Here is a 23,407-nt window from a genome sequence, read left to right on the forward strand (position 1 = left end):
TTTGTTGTTGTTGTTGTTTAGTCGTTTAGTCGTGTCCGACTCTTCGTGACCCCCTGGACCAGAGCACGCCAGGCCCTCCTGTCTTCCACTGCCTCCCGCAGTTTGGTCAAACTCATGCTGGTAGCTTCGAGAACACTGTCCAACAATCTCGTCCTCTGTCGTCCCCTTCTCCTTGTGCCCTCCATCTTTCCTAACATCAGGGTCTTTTCCAGGGAGTCGTCTCTTCTCATGAGGTTGCCAAAGTATTGGAGCCTCAGCTTCAGGATCTGTCCTTCCCGTGAGCACTCAGGGCTGATTTCCTTCAGAATGGAGAGGTCTGATCTTCTTGCAGTCCATGGGACTCTCAAGAGTCTCCTCCAGCACCAGAATTCAAAAGCATCAATTCTTCAGCGATCAGCCTTCTTGATGGTCCAGCTCTCACTTCCATACATCACTACTGGGAAAACTTTGCTCTTCAGCAAAGTAAAATCTCAAGGCTGGCGGAGATATAACATTATCTAGGATAGCCTGTGTGGCTTAATGAAACAGCAGGCTAGACTTAGACTAGGGAGACCTGAATTCAAATCACCACAGAAGACACATTGCTGTCTTCCATCTGACTCTACCTCTCTGGCTTGTTGTGAAGATAAAATTCAAATTACACCGGCTCTCCACCACAATATGCTGAAGTCTATTGCAGGTATAACAGGGCTAAATGGGATTATCAAACAGAATATCAAGGAGTACCGTACATTGTGACTCTAGTGAAATGATTTGTGTGTCACACCATTTCAATTATTAAACACACAACTGGAAAATAGCTCACTAATGCAGCAACATTACTATCGGCGGAGGGCATATTAACCACTTAAAAAAAGAAAGAGGCAAATACGTAGTACATAGGTCTTGATTCGACATCGTGAATCAATGTTAAAATTAAAATTTGATGCAGCTGCATTACTGCCATTGCTTTTACGATTTTTTTAAAAGTTATGTACGTTTTTATGGTTTTCCAAGCTGCCTTCTTGAGCAGTTGTTGAAAAGGCAGCGTATAGATGCTTTACAGTGCGATCCTCTGTTTCTCTGCTCAGAAGTAAGTCTATCTGAGCACTTACTCCCAGGAAAGCATGGCCAGGGTAAGCGTGTGTCCTTTCCAAGTAATCCTATATAATAATTATTTAATTTTATTTTCCCCAGAGGAAGGGAGATGCAGCTTATGTAGCAACACAGGAAAACTCAGGCACAAACATCCCAGAGCCCCTGGAAGCTACCAAAGTCTACCTTTCTGGAACTCTGTCAATGATGCTCACAAAGAGCGAATGAACTCATAAGACTGAGGACACATCACAACATGTAAAAAATAAAAATGTGGAAAATAATTGTAAAAAATGAGACCAGTGCCCCAAATTCACTAATACCAGAGCCAGCGATGACCCAGTATTGTCAACACCCAGGAATCCTAAAGGTTGGGGTTTGAACCCCTTTATGCTACCGACAGGGACGCAGGTGGCGCTGTGGGTTAAACCATTGTGCCGCTTGGGTTTGCCGATCAAAAGGTTGGCGGTTCGAATCCCTGCAATGGGGTGAGTTCCTGTTGTTCGGTCCCAGCTCCTGCCAACCTAGCAGTTCGAAAGCACGTCAAAGTGCAAGTAGATAAATAGGTACCACTCTGGCGGGAAGGTAAACGGTGTTTCCGTGTGCTGCTCTGGTTTCGGCAGAAGCAGCTTAGACATGCTGGCCACATGACCCGGAAAAACTGATTGCGGAAGCAGACAAAGGCACGCTGCAACCCCAGAGTAGTTCACGACTGGACTTAATTGTCAGGGGTCCCTTTACCTTTACTTCACGCTACCCACAACCACTTTTTATGACCCCACGCACCCAAAAGGAAGGAATGGGAGCCTACACAACACAGCACCCATATGGCTCCCAAGGTCGGAGCTCACAGAGCGCTCCTGCTGGGAGGAGAGTTCAAGAGGGGACCGCGGGAGGGAAAGTCCCTTTTGCCAACCAGCCCGAGGGAAAGGCCAGGACAGGCAAGAAACAGGAGCTGCAAAACACCCACTGACAGCAGCAACCTCAAGTGACTCACTCTGTAAGCCAAAGGTTTGCAAAGCAAGGAGAGGGAAGTTGGATCCCTGGCAGGGCGAGGCGGGAAAATGCATCCCCTCACCTCTTGTATGCCTAGCCTGTGTGGTGTAGCAGATGCAATCACATTGGAGGCAAAGGAAAGGGAGCTATCATAGTATCACAGAACTGTAGAGTTGGAAGGGACCACGAGGGTCATCTAGTCCAACCCCCTGCAATGCAGAAATATTTCGCCCAGTGTGGGGCTTGAACCCACAACCCTAAGATTAAGAGTCTCATGCTCTACAGACTGTGCAGTGCAGTTCCTTAACCACACAACCTGAGTTGTAGGCACATCCAGGGACATTTTCTCCCTGCCTCCCCTGCCAAATCCAGTCAAAGTCTCCAATCACACAGAGGAGCCTTAGTTTGGTGGAACAATTTATACTTTCAGTGCAGGGCATCGCAGCAGTTATTGAGCCTTTTCGGGGAGGAAAGGCAAAAAAGGCGGAGAGTGATAATCAAATACGTACAGCCATACCTCATGCTACATTTACTTCAGGCTGAGCGTTTTCAGGTTGCATCCCGTGGCGACCCGGAAGTACCGGAAAGGGTTACTTCCGGGTTTCGCCGCTCACGCATGCGCAGACACTCAAATTGACGTCATGCGCATGCGCAGAAGCGGCGAATAGCGACCTGCACATGCGCAGATGCGGGTTGCGTTCTGCTCATGTTGCGAACGGGCCTCCGGAACGGATCCCGTTCGCAGCCAGAGGTACCACTCTACACACTTCCTCCTTCAAAAACCCGGACATTTTGACGATTTTTCAAAATTCCCACCGTACACTAATTTCACCCTTGAAATTTTGGACGTATGGCAACCCTACCCAAGGCAGATGGATGCCAGCAGCAGCAGTGGGTGTTATTGAGTGCTTGGCAGAGGATTAACCCACTGCCACGACAGATAGTGAATACAGATGCAGAAGTGGCAGGGGGGGACACATGGAATCAGTTCCATTCAATGTGGCTCTTTCCCAAACGTTACTACAGCAGTGCTTGGAAACCAAGCCATATGAGGAACGGTTGAAGGAGCTGGGTATGTTTAGCTTGGAGAAGAGGAGACTGAGAGGAGATATGATAGACATCTTCGAATATCTCAAGGGCTGCCACGTGGAAGATGGAGCAAGCTTGTTTTCTCCTGCTCTGTAGGGTAGGACCCAAACCAGTGGCTTCAAGTTACAAGGAAGGAGATGCCAACTCAACATCAGGAAGAACTTTATAACAGTAAGATCTGTTTGACAGTGGAATGGTCTCATTTGGGAGGTTGCAGAGTCCTTGGAGGTTTTTAAGCAGAGGTGGAATGGCCATCAGTCAGGGATGCCTTTGCTGATACAGTGGTACCTCGGGTTTAGTACTTCATTTGTTCTGGAGGTCTGTACTTAACCTGAAACTGTTCTTAACCTGAAGCACCACTTTAGCTAATGGGGCCTCCCGCTGCTGCCGCTCCGCCGGAGCACGATTTCTGTTCTCATCCTGAAGGAAAGTTCTTAACCTGAAGCACTATTTCTGGGTTAGCAGAGTCTGCAACCTGAAGCGTATGTAACCCGAGGTACCACTGTATTCCTGCATTGCCGGGGGTTGCACTAGATGACCTTCAGGGCCCCTTCCAACTCTACAATTCTACAGTTCTATGTGTAGTCACAGAGAAGTAGCCAGAAATATATATGAACTGGGGTGGGACTCAAATAGCAGTTCATCTTGGTGTGGGGATGCAATCGCTCTGTAAGCCCCTAAGTTGGAGCTTTCCAAACTGTGCGTGGTGACACATTATTAGTGTGTCGGTTGCAGTGTGCAGGTGCGTCGCGCGAACGCTTTTATAAGGGGTATTAGCTTAACCTCCGATTTGTTAGTAAGACTGAATTACTGTGTGGCGAAATGGTGCATGTCTAAAAAGTGTCACGGAGACGAAATATGATATGGAGTTAAGTATAAATAAATTTTAAGATTTTGATGGTAAGATAAGGTTAAAATAAACTAAGATAACTAAAGGATAGAAAGCAGTGAAAGACGGAAAAGATTTGCTGATATAATTAATAACTGGAATACAAAAATGGGAGGTGTGAGGAGGTTGAGGAAATAAGATAAGGATAAAGATTGGAGGTGTTTTTAATTGTTTTTGTGTTTTGATGTATTGTGTTTTTGTTTTTGCTTTTTTATTATGTAATTTTGTATTCTTCTTTTTTCTTTTTTCTTTTCTGTGTAACTTCTAAACGTTTAATAAATATTATTATTTTTTATAAAAAAAAGTGTCGCGTAGACGAAAAACTTGGGAAGCTCTGCCCTAAGTCTTATTATTGATACCCAAGACCTCGCTAAGCGTGACTGAGTTTTTATTTTATTTTATTAAGAGTTTCAAAAACATTTTGCTGACGCGCTTGCAAAGGCAACAGCAGCTGTCGGTTTAACACTGCTGCGTGGCCTTCTTGCAAGCGTGGAAAAGCGAGTGGCAAAGAAACGCGGGTGCCGTGAATATGCGGAGCCCCACTTCCATCAGGGCGCAAGCCAAGACCTGGGCCCAGAAAGCAGCAGCCCGTCGCCATGGGAACGGAAGGTGCGCGTGCGCGCGCACACACGCGCGCGTGGGGAGGGGGGCGTGTGCGTTAAAGGTCCTCTCGCCCTCCGACTCCCCCCTCCCCGCCCTCACGTGGGCGTCGCCGCCCCTGCCAGGCCCCGCCCCTTTCCCCCTGCCGAAGGTTCCCTTTGCCCAGGTCTGAGGGACTTGGCCGCCGACCGGCACCAGCCGCGCTGCTGCCGCTGCTGGTATAGTGAGGCGGCGCGCTCTCGGTCCGTCCCGAGCGCGCATGCTCCGGGGCTCGCGGCGCCCCCGCTCCGGCGCGCTCGGCTCGGCTCGGCTATTTCCGCCTCTTTGTTGTACTAACTCCCGACCGGAATAATTCCCCCCCACCCCCATTCTAACCTTCTCCGGGCTCTGTTTATATATATATATATATAGATACACATATACACACGTCTGTCTCCATATCTGCATATATATATATATATATATATTAAAAATAAAAATAAAAATATCCCCCACCGGCGAGTGTGTCTGAGGGGAGCGGGCTCCCTCTCCCACCACCCCACCCGCGTGGCCGGCGCCGTCCTCGTTGCTGCTGCTGCTGCTGCCGCCGCTGCTTCCTCCTCCTCCTCTTCCTCCTTCTCCCCCCAGCCAGGTCAGTGTCTTCTCCCCCCTTCTCGCCTCCTTTCCCTGCCCGGAGTTACGGCGGAGGCCCCCGCCGAGGGCTGACTCCCTCCCTCCCTCCCTCACGCCTGTGGGCCAAAGGTGTTTTGGGGGGCGGCCGTGAGGGGAGACCACCTCCCGCGCCCTCACCCCCCCAAAAAACATGCCTCGCGTGCCGGGGCCGCCCCCTGCTTCCCTCGACAGGAAGGGGGTTGTGATTGGGGAGGGGGGCAGGTGGGGAGGGGGGCAGGTGGATGTGCCAGAGGTGCGGAGGGCCAAAAGCTCCTGCGCTCTCCTCGCCACACACCTCTGGGATTTTGGGGTTTTTTTTTCGGGGGGGGGGTTGTCTATGTCAAGGGGAGGTGTTGGTTTAAGAAAAGGAAAAAGGAGAGGGAATTGGGGAGGTGGGTTTGAAGGGTATGCGCGTCCTCAACTTTCTGAGACTGCAGCAAATGCCCTCCAGGGAAAGGGTGGGGGTGGTCTTCCTGATCCAGAGTTGGACACTTTCTCCTTCTGCCCCACTCCTGGTAATTATAGCCCTCCTCCCCACAAACCATAAGCTGGTTTTAAGAATAAGTCTTCTTCCCCATTTGCCTCCCCACCCACCCCTCCAGAAGTGGAAGGGGTCCTTAGATCTTTCAGAAATGTGTAACTCCCCTTACACACACACACACTCTTTTAAAATGCAAATACCTTGCATTGAAAAGCTACCATTGATTTTATCTGCTTTCTCAACCCACCTCCCCGCCCCCAAGTTGTGCCAAGGAGTAGTCTCTGCTTGTGTGGTGACTAAGGGCTGGTTCACACCGGTGCCTTGCTTGTACTATGGTGGTTCCCATAGCCCAAGTGCAGTTTAAACTGGAAGGCTGCCACATGGGTACAAAAAGAAAAGAAAAAGGGGGAAAGTGTGGTTTGCTGTGTTTTATTGGGGATTTCGCCCTGGCGCAATTTAAGGTTACTGCATAGTTGTGAGTCTCTCAAGTTGATCTGCAGAAGTCTGGGCTTGGTATCAGCAAGTAACTAACTTGAAGCTTGCCCACATTGGAGCAGCCTGGGCTCTCAAGGTGTTCATGGCCTCAGGTGTCTATATGAGTGTTATTTGTTGTAATGAAGTATTGCTTTCGTTTGTTTCTGAATTCTCCACTCCACTATTTGATACTTCTCAGAGTTCTTCTTGATTTTGCCATTAAGGAAGTTCATGTCCAGCAATTTAGCCAAATGTTCTCACATAGTAAATAGTTTTAAGACCTCCTTTGATGGAAGCAATAGGAGAGGTGATCAAATCCGTAGTTGAGATGAACTATCTATAGTGCTATTGATAACTAAAGAATTTTGTTTCAGAAATTATTTTGAGTGGCTCTGCTATTCTGGGATGGGTGCACTGTCAAAAAAAGTAGGAGATAATGTGTTAGTAAATGTGATGCAAACATGATTTACCTCAGGCTAGTGTGTTGTGAACTTGAGATCTGTACTTCTGGTGTTGGGGTGTAATTGAAGAAACACACTTTTGTGGCTTGAAGTTCAGTTTAACTTGGATTTGTTAAAATCACTTTATCATGTTGGAATTTCAGTTTTGTAAATGCTGTGGGAATGTGATTAGGATTTGGTGATAAATAGATACATCTTCATAACTAATTACAAGTGGGCTCTAGATTTTCATATGCTCCACATAAATTGCCCTAAATCTTCCTGCAAGAATTGGTATTTCTAGTTTAAAATGCTTGCTATATTATTTAATAAATGCAATGGTGTGTGAAAATGTGTGCTTTAAAGGTAAAGCTACACTTTTAAATCTAGACTCCAAATGTATTTTTATACCCTTTTTCTAGCAGTGTTTAACTTTATATGTCTGCTTATCCTTGAAGTTACCCATATATATATATTTCTCCTTGTTATCTGATTATATTTTCATAGTATCTTTCTATGCATTCCTACGGTCCTGGGACAGTGTCTCAGGGGCTGAAGGATGGAATAGCTCTACCTGATGTCAGGTGGGGAGAGCAGATGTCTGAGCCTCCTCTCTGGTGCCCTGGCCCAACTGATGAGAGCTCTGACATGGAAAGGACCAAAAAGGGGGGATTCTGGGAAGTTGCTGATATCCAAAAGATCCTAAGTCATCCTGGTCTCCTACTAAACCCCCAAACCCAGGGGAAAGCTAGATACTGTATGTTTCTGAGTGTGTCTGAACCTCTCCCTCTCTTTGAAAACAGTGGGAGGGAAATGAAAAAAGTCACATTTTTAAAAAGCTTGGAAGTGGATGGCATTCACTTCCACTCTGCCAGCAGAGCCTGGGGGGAGGGCATTGGATGATGCCGTTACAACATCTTTGGTCCCTGCTCTTTTGCTGAGCTTCAGCCTAAAACTGTAATTCAGGCTTTCTGTTACCCCTGATTCAGAAGCTCTATTTTGCTTCTAACCTGTGATGACCTGTTTCACAAAGGTATTTACCGTGCGGAAGACATTACTGACACTTAAGAAGCTTTTTGCTAGGTCATAGCCAAACTTTACACCTAAGAGAGATCTTATTTAAATATACTGACAGCCGCTTCACATAACAGAAGCTGGTATGTGTTAACTTTTGTACGTATCTGCTTCTTCTCCATAATGTTTGGGAACATTATGTGTGTGATTTTTATCCATGCATACAGTGCAGAACCTGCGCCTCTTTCTGTAATGTCTTGCAAAGTGATCTTAAGGCTGCTAAAATTTATCAAGGGTAGAAGTGGAGCTAACATATACTGCAGTGATGCCAGAAGTTGCCTTAGCCAAGAGTTTTCAAGTTTTCTACCATTTCAATGTCAACATGTCTACTAGGGAGCCACTGTTGGTTTGCAAAAGATTCTGGGGCGTGTCTGGTGTTAACAATCTGTTCTTCAAGAGCATTTGTTAGGGCTGTTGGGCTTCATCATAGTTCTCTGCAAACAGAGAATACTTCTTAGCAGAGGGTTCTGTGTCTGCATGTTAGAGGGGAAGATCGGCAGTAGTGGGCAAGTTATTTATTTAAGCAAACTGACCTGTCATTGCTGATCTTCTGATTAAAGAATCTCTGCTAAGCCTATGAAACCATTGAGTTAATCTATATACGTAGTACTAATAGCCTATTTGCGCTTGCTTTGTGATAGAAAAGATCAAAGTTCACTTTTGACCAATTTTACCCCAAATAGCCAAATCTTAGTGTGAAAATACTTTCAACTTAGCATTGCAAGTCTTTATGCTAACTTCATTTTCAGGTACCATTTATGTGCTGGCGCCTGCATTATACACCTTTAGGTGCAAGTCAAAAACGTTCCTCTTCTGCCAGGCCTTGGGCTGATAAACATCCAATACACTTTTAAATGTGTTGTGGGAAGGAGGATTATTGGTTTATTTTTGTTCTTGTTCTTATTATATATTTTTTATGTTGTGAGCCACCCTGAGATTTACGGATGAAGAGAGGTATACACATTTAATAAACAAACAAATAGTTATAGAATCATAGAATAGAGCTGTTTGATATTAGCCATGGTAATCTGGCTTTGGAGTGGCAAGTGGCTCAGATAGATTTAATACAAAGAACTTCGTGTCTTCAACTAGTGAAATTAAAAGTGCAAGTCTCTAAAAGTGCACACCCATACATCGCATGTTTGAAAATGTGATTGTCATGCTGGTTTTTGTTACATTCAAGCGCTTCAGTTCTGTGTAGCTGTGATTGGTGCAGAAAGTGGCTTGGACCGATGTAGGCTTAGTGACATCCATCCTAGGTGAGAGAAGTAGGGCAGGTCTGTCTTGTAACATTGCCTGTCAGCTGAACTCCCATTACAGCCAGTTACTATCATATTTCAGGCACTCAGGCTTATTCAGCTATAGCTGGCTCTGTGGTAGCCCCAAAGGCAGACAGGGGACTGTACGAATAAAATCTTCTGAATTTTATATGCAGCCCACCTCTGCTGTGGTCCAGATTCAGCCACATTTCACCTGTGAAAGGCATTTGCATGAAGCTGTTGCATAGTGTCTTAAGCATGGGTAGGCAAACTAAGGCCCGGGGGCCAGATCCGGCCCAATCGCATTCTAAATCTGACCTGTGGACGGTCCAGGAATCAGTGTGTCTGTACATGAGTAGAATGTGTCCTTTTATTTAAAATGCACCTCTGGGTTATTTGTGGGGCATAGGAATTCGTTCATTTCCCCCCCAAATATAGTCCGGCCCCCCACAAGGTCTGAGGGACAGTGGACCAGCCCCCTGCTGAAAAAGTTTGCTGACCCCTCCCTGCTCTTAAGGAATGGTTGGTTAGTGCATTGTTGTTAGGCTGCCGCTCTGCCGCAGTGTCTTGGATTGGCCGACAGCAGCCAGTGGCCAAACTCTTTGGGTGTAAAGTCTTGCTGGTGCCACCAAATTCTACCTGATATTGAAGCTGCTTGCCAGAGCTCAGTTATTCATAGGACTGGACTGCAAGGCACTCCTTTTCTGTGAAGCAGGTTGATTCACTTTGAGAGTATTGTAACATTAAAATGAAAAGGCTTTTGGCTTAAATAGAAATATTGAAGAATGCCCTGTTGTTGGTTTTTTATAAAAATGACTGAGGGAAGAAATTAAGCATATTTATTCACTTTTCTATAGGGACGCAGGTGGCGCTGTGGGTAAAACCTCAGCGCCTAGGACTTGCCGATCGCATGGTCGGCGGTTCGAATCCCCGTGGCGGGGTGAGCTCCCGTCGTTCGGTCCCTGCTCCTGCCCACCCGGCAGTTCGAAAGCACCCTTAAGTGCAAGTAGATAAATAGGTACCGCTTTATAGCGGGAAGGTAAATGGCGTTTCCGTGTGCTGCTCTGGTGCCGGCTCGCCAGAGCAGCTTCGTCACGCTGGCCACGTGACCCGGAAGTGTCTGCGGACAGCGCTGGCTCCCGGCCTCTAGAGTGAGATGAGCGCACAACCCTAGAGTCTGTCAAGACTGGCCCGTACGGGCAGGGGTACCTTTACCTTTATTCACTTTTCCCCCTCAAATTCCGAGTAAGACAGGTTTTCCAGCTATTACATGTAAAAAGTAAGTTTAAAAATGAGCCACTGTTTCCCATGTGCTCACAATACAAATACTTTTGTACATGTATATGTATATGTATATGTATATGAACACCCCATAGCAGAGCACCTCTCCTGGTAGAACATTTCCCTCCATGTCATATAACTTTCCCCATTCCAACAAGTGATCTTAGCACCACTTTCCTCAGCAATTCTCGGTTGATGGAATAATGTAAGCCATCAGCAGTATGAAGTGCTAAAACTTACTTCTGGCTTGCGCCTTCATTCTTCAAATAAACTGAGAGAAAAGTAGAGTATAATTTCTCACTCCCAGAACCAATCCCCAGACAGTTGCAACTTTTTTCCTTTCTGATGTCCTTAACCCTGTCATCATATTTTTTTTTTAAAAAAACCCTGTCACCGCTTTGACAAGGATGAATGCTCCTCTCTTAGATGTGTGGTTGAGCTGCTGTGAACAGATACCTTTTATTATCCCCTCCGATATGACCCTTGTGAATGGCCCTTGATTCCAGTGTTTATAAAGTTAAGATCAACCTCCTAACAGCAACACCAGCTTTTAAAAATTCTGTGAGTTTGGAAGATAACAGCGATTACGCTTTGGGAAGTTCTTATCAGAGAGTTTTATTCTTTAAAAAAATGCTTGAGAAGCTTTATTCCACTTGAGATTATTTTTAAGGAAGTTTTTGTCCACCTCCAGTTTATTTTAAATGAATTTAATGTTCAGTGGGAATGAAGTGGTGGTGTTAAGTAAGGTGCCACTCACAGATGTGTCATTCGTCACTGTAATTATTTGTCGTTCATGGAAGTAGAACAAATGTTGTCATCTCACCAGGTATAGTCAGAAAGCAGGAGTCACATCAAATGTGAGAAATTTTCTACGTGAGAAACATTTCCAAATATGAAACAACATGCAACTATCATGCATGGACTCCTGTCAGTTCCCTAGCTTGATGGATCAACTTGAAGTACAGAGTGTGTGGCTGTACGTGTAGCATGTGTAGTTTTGCACACAGTAGAGTTTTCTTGTACTTCTGAACTTGTTTGTAGAGAGAGTTACCAAAAAGGTTTTACACTGTTTGATCATAGGTCTATATGCCACAAATGTGTGTAGTGAAATATACCCAGGCTGCATTCTATTTCCAGGATTGAAGTGCTTCTCATGTAGGACTCTTGTCCTGTTTGTAGTGGCCTTGAGCTTTTAGTGCTTTCATGGATTGTCAACCTTTTTGGCAATAGTGTGGCAAGTCAAGATCAAAATGGTACCATTCTGCTACGCACCAAAGTACATATACAGCCTCCCTCCCATGTATGTTGAGCTGTTGCTGCCTCTACTGATCTTGGGAGCTGGCAGAAGTGCCGGACTGACTCCGTTTTTATCTTTTTATTAGTTTAGATATTAATCAGATATATCTGTGCCACAGCTGGTTGCATGAGATGACTTGCTCCTATCCAAGAGTGCCACAGATCCAAGCTGATCATGCCACTCCACAAGTTGACTACCAATGGGTTAGTCACAATAAAGGACAGGAAACTTCATCAATAAATTACTGGTATGCTGTATGTTACCTGAACTTTTATAATGATCTTGTGTGTCAGTGACTATAAAGTAGGGATGAGCAGCCAAGGTCATCCAGACTAGTCTCATAGGTGAAAGAGAAGAACCCATTAGTCTTGGCAGTGGACTTCGGTTTAGAGCAGTGTTTTACCAAACTTAGATCTCCAGCTGTTTCCAGACTACAATTCCCCCTATCCCTGACTACTGGTTTTGCTAGCTAGGATGATGGGAGTTGTAGTTCAAAAAACAGCTAGAGACCCAAGTTAGGGAAACACTTGTTTAGAGAGTTGTTGCCCTCAAGGTGCTTTCTCAGGGTGGTTCTGTTTAAACATAACTGCTGAGGGCTATAAAACCTACCAAGAATGAAACTGCTGTACCAGTTAAATGCAATTGAAAGCCTTCTACAGTTATACCATGTTGGAAGACATATCCTTCAAACCAAACACCCCCCGACATTTTGCTGTTCTTAAGAGTCATCAGACAGTTCAAATGCACACAAATCTGCTTCTATCTGCTGCTGTTCCAAAGCTGTGCAATTGTTTCTATTTACGTGTGTCTGATAGTGTGAAATCTGGAGCCACGTACTCCAAACCTGAACGCTTCAGCCCACATTGGGAGCTGTGAATAGAAGGACTCTGAAGTAGAAACTGTTGCCAAGGGTATTGACGAATTAGTAAGATGCAGTTTTTGAGTGCATGGGTTGGTCAATACTGTATGTTCTTGATACTTTCCAGAGGTGGGAGGGATTCATGGGAAGCTACCCTAAGGGCTTGATTCAAAACCTATGCATTATAACAGAGTGCTTGAGGCTGAAATATAGTCTTCTTTATTCCTCTTCCGCCTGAAAATGGTTGCCTTCCTGTGTGCCACAGCAAATATTGATGTTGACCACATCTGCACCCCAGTAATCTACTTCCAAGTCGTCAGCTTTTAGGGGACCCCTCCCCCGCAATTAAGCACTGTTTGATGGAGGCTTACCTGGCAAATCACATTCTAAAATCAAATACCAAAAAATTGACAGTTTTTTCTGTTGCAGCTACTTTTAACACCCATTGCTCAATCCTAGGATCAGAAATATTTAATTCGGGTGAGTAGGTTGCCATATATCCATATGCATGGGTTCATATCAGGTCAATTGGTAAAACCAAACAGAGCATTCTGCTTTACCTACTTATTAATAGCAGTGATATATAATTCAGAACTAATGCAAACTGCTCTTTCATCTTTAGGAAAATGCATGAGTGTTACTTTTCAGCTCAAAAATATTTTGATCTGCAATAGTTAAAAATTTCGGTTGCCAAGATAAGATTTCTGAATACACTATAGAAACCTACATGTTTTAAGTGCATTGCTCAGTTTCATTCTTCGTAAGTATGAATGCTACTTTTTGAGTAACTTGCTGCTGATCATTTAACATGTGCCATTGTTTTTGGAGAGTATGTTTATTCAGGGTTAGGTGGTTTTACCCACATGCAAGTGTCAGGTATGTTAATTGATCTCAAACTTCAGGGTTGAAAAAGTGTTATGTGTGCAAACAAAGCTATTGCGTTCTCCAGAGATTCTACAGGATACAAAAAAAAAAAAAAAAGTACTCAGTGATAGCCATTTGAGTTTGAGATGTCCTAGCAAGCAACAGGTGGTGTTAGTTGTCATAGCGTGAATTCTGAAATGTTGCACTCTGAAAAGATGCTAATTGATGATGTACCCACATACTCCTTCGATTACATATGACATTGTTTGTATGGTAGGCCTACCTCTTCATTGGTGCTTAGTTTGCCTGGGATGCACATTTATCTTTTAAAGATGGTTTGGCTGGTGGAAAGAATTGGTGTCTATTCATGAGGTAGACCCAGTATGCAAAAGGCGTGGTAGATGCTTAGGTCCAGCATGAGATAATTTGGATTTCTTGTAGGCAGTGTTTGAAATTCACCAGGCACCAGGTCCCACCAGCGCCACTTGCGATCAAGTGAAGATGCCCTGCTGCCAGGATGGCGCCTGATGCCTCCACATGCAGCTGCTGGGTGACCTTGGGCCAGTCACACTTCTCTGAAGTCTCTCAGCCCCACTCACCCCACAGAGTGTTTGTTGTGGGGGAGGAAGGGAAAGGAGAATGTTAACCGCTTTGAGACTCCTTAAAGGGAGTGAAAGGCGGGATATCAAATCCAAACTCTTCTTCTTCTTCTCCACTATCTGGAGGTGCATGCCTGGTGATCCTTGGATCTTGCCTGTTTTCACACACTTAAAACACATCCTGTAGAAGTCTGTGATATTTTATCTGCACAATCAGAACAAATTTTAAGAACCATGAAGTTGTATTGAAAAAATCGACCTTCAAGCCGCCTGGCCCCAAAATGAGAACTAGACATTCGTTTTGGCAATTGGCGCCTAGCTTATATATCTGAGTTTATAACACTGCTCTTAGAATACGCTTTCCTGGAAAATTGTCTTGCACAAGGATCATTAAGTGATTAAGCTACACAGGAGAGGTTCCTGGTGGGCTGCGCCCTTGGTGCAAGGCCATTTGCAAGCCTTTTGTTTCTTGAAATCTCTATATCTGCAGGAGAGTAGGGCCTCTCTTTTTTTCTGGACAAACTGAATATTTCCTTTTAAAATCAGCTTTAAACCTGTGCTTTGTTTTTATTTCTTCCACCTCTCCCCCCCCCCCCCCCAGAGCGCAAGGTTGCACACATTGTTCTCCCCATCCTCATTTAATCTATACAACAACATTGTCAGGTAGGCTAGGCTGAGGGGCAGTGATTGGCCCAAGGTGCATTGCGAGCTTCATGGCCTGTGGGGAATTGAACCCTGGTCTCCCAGGTCCTAGTCTGACACTCTAACCACTGTACCATGCAGGAGTAAGCCTCATGGAGTTCTGTGGGGCTTATTTTCAAGTAAGTGGATGTAGGATTGCAGCCTTAAGAATGTAAGAAGAGCCCTGCTGGATAAGACGAAATGGCTATCTAGTCCAGTGTTCTGTTCTCACAGTGGCCAACTAAATGCCACAAACTGGAATTTAAGTACAATAGAACTTTCCATTTGTGTCCAAATTTTAAATCAGGGGGTCAGTTTCTTATAAACTTCTTAAGTAGCTTGCTTAAGTTGGTATTGCATCAATTATATATGTGATTTTGGAAACAATAATTCATAGTATGTCTTCCTGGCATATGTGAGCATAGCTCAAATGCCCTTTCCAGGTGGTCTCCTATCCAAGCAACTTAGGAGCTATAGAACTGTGTCATGTGCCTTCAAACCATCACCATTCCAGAATACAGTATTTGTCTGAAAGCGCTATTACAACCTTCAGTTTCTTTATTCTCTTATTCCTTATTAGTTTAATATAAGATTCTCGTTCATTTTCTGCCATTTAATAATTGGCCAGATTGTATTGCCTTCTTGCTAAACAAGGATGACTGTGAACCGAATTCATCCTTTGTGAAACAGCTAGGATTTTACAAACCTGGACAATTGCTTAGCATTGTTCTGTGGTGATTAACATCAAGGGAGAAATGAGTTTTAAGAAAGCAGGCTGCCTGGAGCAGCTCCATTTAATGAGGGTGCAGCTAAATTGGGATGATTTTTGTCTTCTGAAAATATCTCTACACTCTCAGGAATTCTAGATTTATGCTAATTTACCATCTTTCTAATGCATTTTACTAGTGGAAACCTAATTTTTAGGTCTACTGTTCAGCTTTTTTAGATGGAAAGTATGAGAAGTTCTGCAGTCGTTACCCTCTTACCTAGGGGTTCTCTGAGGTGGAACCACACATTCATGTCATGACCCCACAGTCTAGCATTTACCAAGGCACCAAGTCGGAGGCTAGAGTAAGATCTGGTTCCTGACTAGGAGCCTCATGCTGTGAATGAAGGTACCCAGTGCAATTTTTCTAGAAAAAGAGGTGCGTGGACTCCTCCCTTGTTTTCTTATAATGGCAATAGTAGCTACATGAGAGGTGCCGGAACTGTGTTCTGGTGAGTTCCAGCTGAAGAAAAACCCTGGCAGTACAGCCAGTGTGGTGTAGTGGTTAAGAGCGGTAGATTTGTAATCTGGTGAACCGGGTTTGCTTCCCCGCTCCTCCACATGCAGCTGCCGGGTGACCTTGGGCCAGTCACACTTTTATGAAGTCTCTCAGCCCCACTCACCTCACAGAGTGTTTGTTGTGGGGGAAGAAGGGAAAGGAGAATGTTAGCCGCTTTGAGACTCCTTCGGGTAGTGATAAAGCGGGATATCAAATTCAAACTCTTCTTCTTCTTCTTCTTCTTCTTCCTTGAACCAGAGGATGGCAAAGAGGTCTCTCTGATGTTACAGCACCAGAGTCCATAGAACTGGATCCCTCAACCAGAGGAACACGATACTGCCTCCCACAGTATCTTGCCATTTCAAGGTGACGGTAACACACCATAGAATGCAAAAATGCCTGTCTGGAAGGCTGGCCCTTTAAGAAAGCCGAGTTTAGTTATATTTGAGTAGAGTGAGAAACCTGGATGCTTGTTTGCCAAACACAAGCTTCGTTCAGTATTTTATGTAAAAAAAAGTAAAGAGGCTCAGGCCTCCTAGGCTGGTGGGTCCTCTCTACCGCCAAATCTAACAATTCTCTAGTTTCTGCTAATTGTTTTTTCAGATCCTATTAGAAATCTAAAACACCAGTTAAATAAGCCAATTTGTATAATGAACGATTCCTGTGGGTTCTTCAGATAATTTAAACAGAATATTTGAAACATGGAGTGAATATCCTTATAAATGTGCCAGCCATGTATTTGATTTGGCAGCAAATAATGTGGCATGCTAACAGTAACTCTGCACAATAGCACTTCAAATCTCAGTGTTTTTAACACGTTCCTAATTAGGTGTGAAGTGATGTGAAGTGATCGAAGGTTCATAGCATCACAGTGGTTGAAGCTCATTCAGATTTTCTACTAACACAGTTTATTAGGTTGGTAGTCAACTAATACTGGATATTAATCTGGATTGACAGTTTGTGAATCAAGGTTTCACTGACATTATGAAAAAGCTAACAATCCATATTTGAAGGGTGCCAGAGTCTTTCACTCAGAATCTGAGCCTGTAAATGGTGCCTGAGAAAAAAATGGTCCTAGGATTGAGACAGAACTAAATGTCATGCCAAACATAGGTTGCTGCTAAATACTCAGAGTCTGTGACAAGTTCACCCTCCTCTTCTCAATAATATTATATTTAAGAATACACAAATTTCCTTCTCAACAAATGTTTGCACAGCTGTGTACAAAAAACAGAATGTATAATAGATATAAATATATGCACAGCAGTTTAGAAACAAATCTTTAAAAGATACATTTTTGTTAATTGCTTAATATAGATATACTTATGGAAGCATATTATGTTATGTATTCTTCTTCTTACCCCAGGCCCAGGCACCCACCAGGGACGTGGGTGGCGCTGTGGGTTAAACCACAGAGCCTAGGACTTGCCGATCAGAAGGTCGGCGGTTCGAATCCCCACGACAGGGTGAGCTCCCGTTGCTCGGTCCCTGCTCCTGCCAACTTAGCAGTTTGAAAGCATGTCAAAGTGCAAGTAGTTATCTAGGTACCGCTCTGGCGGGAAGGTAAACGGAGTTTCCGTGCGCTGCTTTGGTTTGCCAGAAGCGGCTTAGTCATGCTGGCCACATGACCTGGAAGCTATCTGCGGACAAATGCCGGCTCCCTTGGCCAATAAAGCGAGATGAGCACTGCAACCCCAGAGTCGGTCACGACTGGACCTAATGGTCAGGGGTCCCTTTACCTTTAGTATTGTTGAGAGGTGGTAGAGGAATGCACAGTGCGATGTCATACTGTCATTTATTTCCATAAGATATTAAGGGGAGATAAGGGAAAATACCCATTTCATGGTCTTGCATCTGATTCTGGCCTTCCATTGTGATCTGTACATGTCTACTCAGAAGTAAGTTCCTCTTTGTTCGGTGGGACTTACTCCCTTGCTAGGGTATTTAGGATTGCAGCCTTTTAAATCTGGTTTTCATAATAGGCTAGAGCTGGAAGTGCCATTGTACCTCTTGTACAGGGTGAGTCTTTTAAAAGAGGCCCCGTGGAACATGTGTACTCTGTATCCACGGGGCCTCTTTTAAAGGACTCACCCTGTATCTCGTCAATATGGCTAGGAACACTCTTTTTGTTCGGCCTCTAGGGTTGTTGCTTTTTCTCTTAACAGAAGAGCTTTGCATTTGCATTAGAAGCAGAAATTCAACAAGTGAAAAATTTTTGGCAAGTTGTTGAAGTGACGAGAAAAAGCTGTGCCTGTTGAATTTCTGTTTGCTATGAAGCAGTTAAAAGGACAAAGATCCTCTTGTCAAGATGGAGAGAGTGATAGTCCTGAAGACTAAACTGATCATAGAAAAAACAAAAACAAAAGATCTTAACACCTCTCAACCTACTTCAGAACCTTTGGTGAGGCAAGTGGGGGCACTTACATCTTCTGTCTCTTCAGTTTGATGATGAACGGAAAGCAAAGGATTATAAAGCAACAATGGGCAATTGGGTGTGGGAAGGAGATCACTCAGAGAGGGATGGGAGAAGCGTGGCTGGTTCACATCTTTGGTTTGTAGAGAAGTCAGAAAGAGGTTTTCACTGCACTAGGTGAGGAGCCACAATACAGGAAAACATCCTTGAGGGTAAAAGTAGGGAACACTGTGAAGCCCCCACAGTTAAAGACAACTGCACATTTTGCGCAGAAGTTGAGCTTGTTGTTTGTTTCCTTTAGCAAACATGTGGAAGGCTAAATGTCAGATGTGAATCCTTGTTTACCTATAGCAAATTTATTTGCCACATAAATATTAATTTGGACATTTCATTTGAAGTTGACAAGTCAACTAGAAGTTGAAAATACATCCTTTCCCCTTTGCTCCTGAGAAAAACGAAAGAGCAAAATTAGCACATTCCCCCACTGGGTATTACGGCAGCCTGATACCCATGTTCTAAATGCATTATATTAATTTCAATATCATTTCTGTGATAAGTTTTCAGACTAGATACAAGTAGCCCACTTCTCTCAATTTTAGTCAACTAGCACTGATTAGGAAGTTGCTAGTGCTGATTTCAACAGCTTCCTCCCGCCCCCCCCCCATAGCCTTGCATATAAGTCTATGAAATTATGAATCTGCATACATTTTTACTAACCCACCTATACCTATACCTGAATGCCTCAATATACACATTTCTTTAACTTGGTCACCTAAAGGTTATTCCTAGTTGTCATCAGGTGGATAGTTGAGTGGATATTGTTAGGTCAAGCCTGCAGTAAGTTTTTTCAGACTCTCATCAAATGGTTTGTCACAAAGTTACCCCCGTGGGATGCTGAGAATGAAAACATTTTTGCTGAAGAGGAACTTCATTAAACCCGAAATCTGGGATCCCCTCCAAAGCTGTGCCACAGTTTTGCAGTTGTTTTGCAGGGTTTTGCAGAGCAAACCTCACGTTTTGCAGCCCCCTCATCAAACTGAGTAATCAAACTGGGGTTTGTTGTTAACCCCCCCCCCCCAAAAAAAAACCTGTGCCAAGGGGGACTGAATTTTTTTGTCTTCTCCCCCAAGGAGATTGAAAGAAGGAATGGTGAAGAGGTTGAGAGGGAGAGCCAAGAGTTTATGAGGAAAAAATACTGAGGAGATGGCAGAGATAGTGAACAAAACTGAACTACGGTACCTTCAGATGACAGAAAGAGCAGTCTTCTGCCCTGACTCAGCTTTAATCCAGCCACAGTTTATTGCCAGGCGAGTGACTGAGACTGAGGCCTCTAGCTGCACTCCAGCCCAGACTGTAAGATCAGACAGGTCTGAGAAACCCCAACTGCTCATCTGTGGATAAGTGATTTACTGGATTCTGTTCCTTCTCGTGTTTTGTTTAGCAACATGCATATTTATCTGAAATGTTCCTCTTTTGTATTTCTCCCACTCCCAATTTGATCAAATTGCTGATAGGCTGTGGTGTCAGTTTTCTGGAATGTTTTGAATTGGTATTTTTTCTTAACCCCCCCCCCAAAAAAAAATTAGGGTAAGTTGCAATGGAAAAAATTATGACGCCCTAGAGAGCGATCTTATTTAGCATGTAAATAAAGTAAATAAAGCTAAAAACTTTGAAACTGCCAAGCTTACCTAATATTTATTTGCAGCTGGCACCATTCATTGTTTCGGTGGAAAAAATAAACACTGGAAAACCTTCTACCCTACAGGTTCTCCTTGTAGTTCTGTTGGCAACTTAATCAGTCCTACAAAGGCTGTGATGTTTATCCCCCTTCATCCATCCCATTTCAGTTAAACAACAACAATCACTTAAGCCCAGGATTTCTAGTAAAAGAAGTTGTCAGTATGGAAAGTGGGGTTAACAAATGTTGCATGTATAAAATACATGTTTGCTAGGAGTAGTTGAAATATCCAGAGCACTTACATTTTATTCTGCAACCTAAAACAACTTCACACAGGAAGCAACTATTGTTTATGCTTTTATAATTTCAAGGTTACACTACTGTGATGTACTTTAGTGGAAGACAGGAGTGCCTGGCGTGCTCTGGTCCATGGGGTCACGAAGAGTCGGACATGACTAAACAACTAAACAACAACAACAATGTACTTTAAGTAGGCCTATCTTTGACAATTTGGAAGCTTCACCTGGTGCAAAAAACCCCAGCTGGTGTATGTTTCTTTTTTCTTTTCCCCCCCAGTTTTCATTGAAGGTGTCTCATCATTTCTAGGGACCTAGTTTCTGTCTCAAAATGAAATTCAGGTAGAATCAGAGCTAAAAAACAAGTTTGGAGTGACACAGTTTGAACACTGCCATTTCAATGGTAGGACCATGATACAGATGGGGAGACTTTGTACTGCCACATCTGTGTGGAGTAAACCTTATTTGCCTGGCATTAAAGCATGACCCAAATGATCATGTTCAGTTGAATATGGAAAGTGCCAAGATAACTGCATTGGGGCTAGAAATCTTTGGGTAGAATCTTACTCAGTTTTTTCAGTATGCAAGTTGACCTTACTGGTTTTGTTGTAAGATTTAGCGACTTCTGAGTTTGGCTGCTTTTGAAGTTTTCACTGAGGCTTGTTTAATCTAACGGATTTCCCCTGTGAAGCCATAATTCGGTCCTAATGCCATTATTCTTGTAGAATTGTTAGTACCACATATTCAGTATTGGGACTTTACTTAAAGCTGAAATTGTAAAAGTTAAAAAAAGAGGGCTTTTGGACATTTATAAAACATTTACTACCTTAATTAAATTTAGCTACATTTTGCCCGGATTTGATTTACAGCATCCTAAAATGCCTGCAATGTGTTTCAAACGTTCATTAGTCGATGTTCCAGCTAAACTCGCAGGTGGGGATTCTCAAACTTATGGGGACATTGTGGAATTTTGAAACAGTGCCAAGAAATACTGACTTTTCCGCTAGATTCCCACCCCGCTGCTCCCACACCACACTGCTTTTCCATTTAGTAAAAGTCAGATACAACAGAATTAAAACAGATCTTCTTGAATGTGCATGATTTAAATACTCCCCCCCCCCAAGAAAGGGCTCCCATTCATTCACATTTTGCCTTTCCACAGGATCTGGGTAAAAGTCAGCTCCACTAAAATCAGAAAACAGATCTTATTATATGGTTTTTAAAATAAGATCCACTCAGAACCACAATCAAATGAGATTTTACATTGGTGTCTATAGACTGCATGCTAAAAATCATGGATCCAGCACTTGCCAGCAGTTACATGACACACACAAAAAGATGAACCCACGACATTGATCCTGATGAATTATCATGATTTTTAGATATGTCAATAAAACCATCATGTCACATAATATATCTGAGGTTACCTATGATTTGCCTGAGGTATGGGGAGAAACTTTGTAAAAATCATGAGAATCCAAAAAAAACCCCTGCTTCTAATTCATGTTTTTTGCCGTTTTACCACCCATTCACTCAGTTTGGAGAGTTCCCTTTGGAGCTCTTCACAATCTCTCTTTGTTGTAGTGACCATCAGCAAACATGGCCACCTCACTGCTCATTGCTAACTCTATAAATTGTTTATGAACATGTTAAAAAGCAAAGGTCCCAATGCTGATCCTTGAGGGACTCCACTTTCTATACCTTTATTCGGAAAACTGTTCATTTATCCCTACTCTTTGTCTCCTGCAGCTTAATCAATTCCTGATTTGCAAGAGGGCCTAAACCTCTTATACCTTGGCTGCTAAGTTTATTCAGGAGTCTTTGGTGAGGTACTTTGCTGAAAGCTTTTTGAAGCTCCATGTACACTATGTCAACCAGATCACCTCTATCTGTATGCTTTTGTTGACACTCTCAAATAACTCTAAATAGGTTCATGATACGAATGTTCTCCGTAGCAGGTGCTTTACCACTGAGTGTGTGTGAGAGCTCCCAAGTGTGAGTAGGTGTGCCACTTGGAGGAAGGGCTAGTACATTTTTGTGGTTGCGCTTCTGCAAGGTTACATGAGAGCTAGTGTCAGATTTCTTAATTTAGGCAGCTTGAGCAAAAGGCTTATGTGGCAATGCTTCCTATATTTTGTCAGCTTCAAGAAACTGGCAGCTTCCTCTTTCTTTATACTGTACTTTTATTCACTTGTAGAGCAAACTGCTTATCTTTTAATTTCATTTGAACCCATATTTGGAGTTTCCCATTTATTTATTGGTCCCTGTGACAAGGCTGCATTAATGCCCACCTACTTTCAGGGTCTCTGGGGCTGCGTTTGGTGAGCTAGTTCCGTGTAGGGATCTCAACTACGACTTGTGTGTTGATGTGGAAGACTAATAAGTGAAATGATGTCTTTGACCACTGCATGGCAGGGAGACAGCTTGGCACTAGTCTTCAGTAAGCTTACGTTCAGGTAGGCAAAATTGATATGAGAGCAGCCCTTAAAGGGACAGTCCTTAATTAGAGTCAAAGATGGCGTCTTGAATCATAGAATCATAGAGTTGGAAGAGACCACAAGGGCCATCGAGTCCAACCCCCTGCCAAGCAGGAAACACCATCAGAGCACTCCTGACATATGGTTGTCAAGCCTCTGCTTAAAGACCTCCAAAGAAGGAGACTCCACCACACTCCTTGGCAGAAAATTCCACTGTCAAACAGCTCTTACTGTCAGGAAGTTCTTCCTAATGTTTAGGTGGAATCTTCTTTCTTGTAGTTTGGATCCATTGCTCCGTGTCCGCTTCTCTGGAGCAGCAGAAAACAACCTTTCTCCCTCCTCTATATGACATCCTTTTATATATTTGAACATGGCTATCATATCACCCCCCAAACCTCCTCTTCTCCAGGCTAAACATGCCCAGCTCCCTTAGCCGTTCCTCATAAGGCATCGTTTCCAGGCCTTTGACCATTTTGGTTGCCCTCCTCTGGACACGTTCCATTTTTTCAGTGTCCTTCTTGAACTGTGGTGCCCAGAACTGGACACAGTACTCCAGGTGAGGTCTGACCACCTCACCTGGTTTCATGGAATCCTTCCCCCCTGCCGTATCCAGTAAGATATTTGTACAGAATATTTTGGATACGTTTTGGGATCTCATAGAATTGTAGAA

The 23,407-nt window shown here is 43.7% G+C and overlaps 1 protein-coding gene and 1 long non-coding RNA gene across 4 annotated transcripts in view; one reads left to right on the forward strand and one right to left on the reverse strand.

The window, feature by feature from the left end:
- Window positions 1-4,977: 4,977 nt before the first annotated feature.
- The window catches only part of PCGF3 (polycomb group ring finger 3), a gene marked incomplete at its 5' end in the record, with an annotated part of 59,121 nt that continues 40,691 nt past the window's right edge, over window positions 4,978-23,407 (forward strand). For all 3 annotated transcript variants that reach the window (XM_083420637.1, XM_083420636.1, XM_083420635.1), the window contains one exon: window positions 4,978-5,279. The remainder of the gene's footprint in view (window positions 5,280-23,407) is intronic.
- Window positions 6,363-23,407, reverse strand: part of LOC310667964 — a 36,264-nt gene continuing 19,219 nt past the window's right edge. Inside the window, exons 2-3 of the long non-coding RNA XR_014506489.1 lie at window positions 14,045-16,094; window positions 6,363-13,871 (exon numbers count right to left, since the gene is read on the reverse strand). This is a non-coding gene — a long non-coding RNA (uncharacterized lncRNA). The remainder of the gene's footprint in view (window positions 13,872-14,044; window positions 16,095-23,407) is intronic.

Source organism: Podarcis tiliguerta (assembly GCF_965153285.1).
Source record: "Podarcis tiliguerta genome assembly, chromosome: 17".
NCBI lineage: Eukaryota > Metazoa > Chordata > Lepidosauria > Squamata > Lacertidae > Podarcis > Podarcis tiliguerta.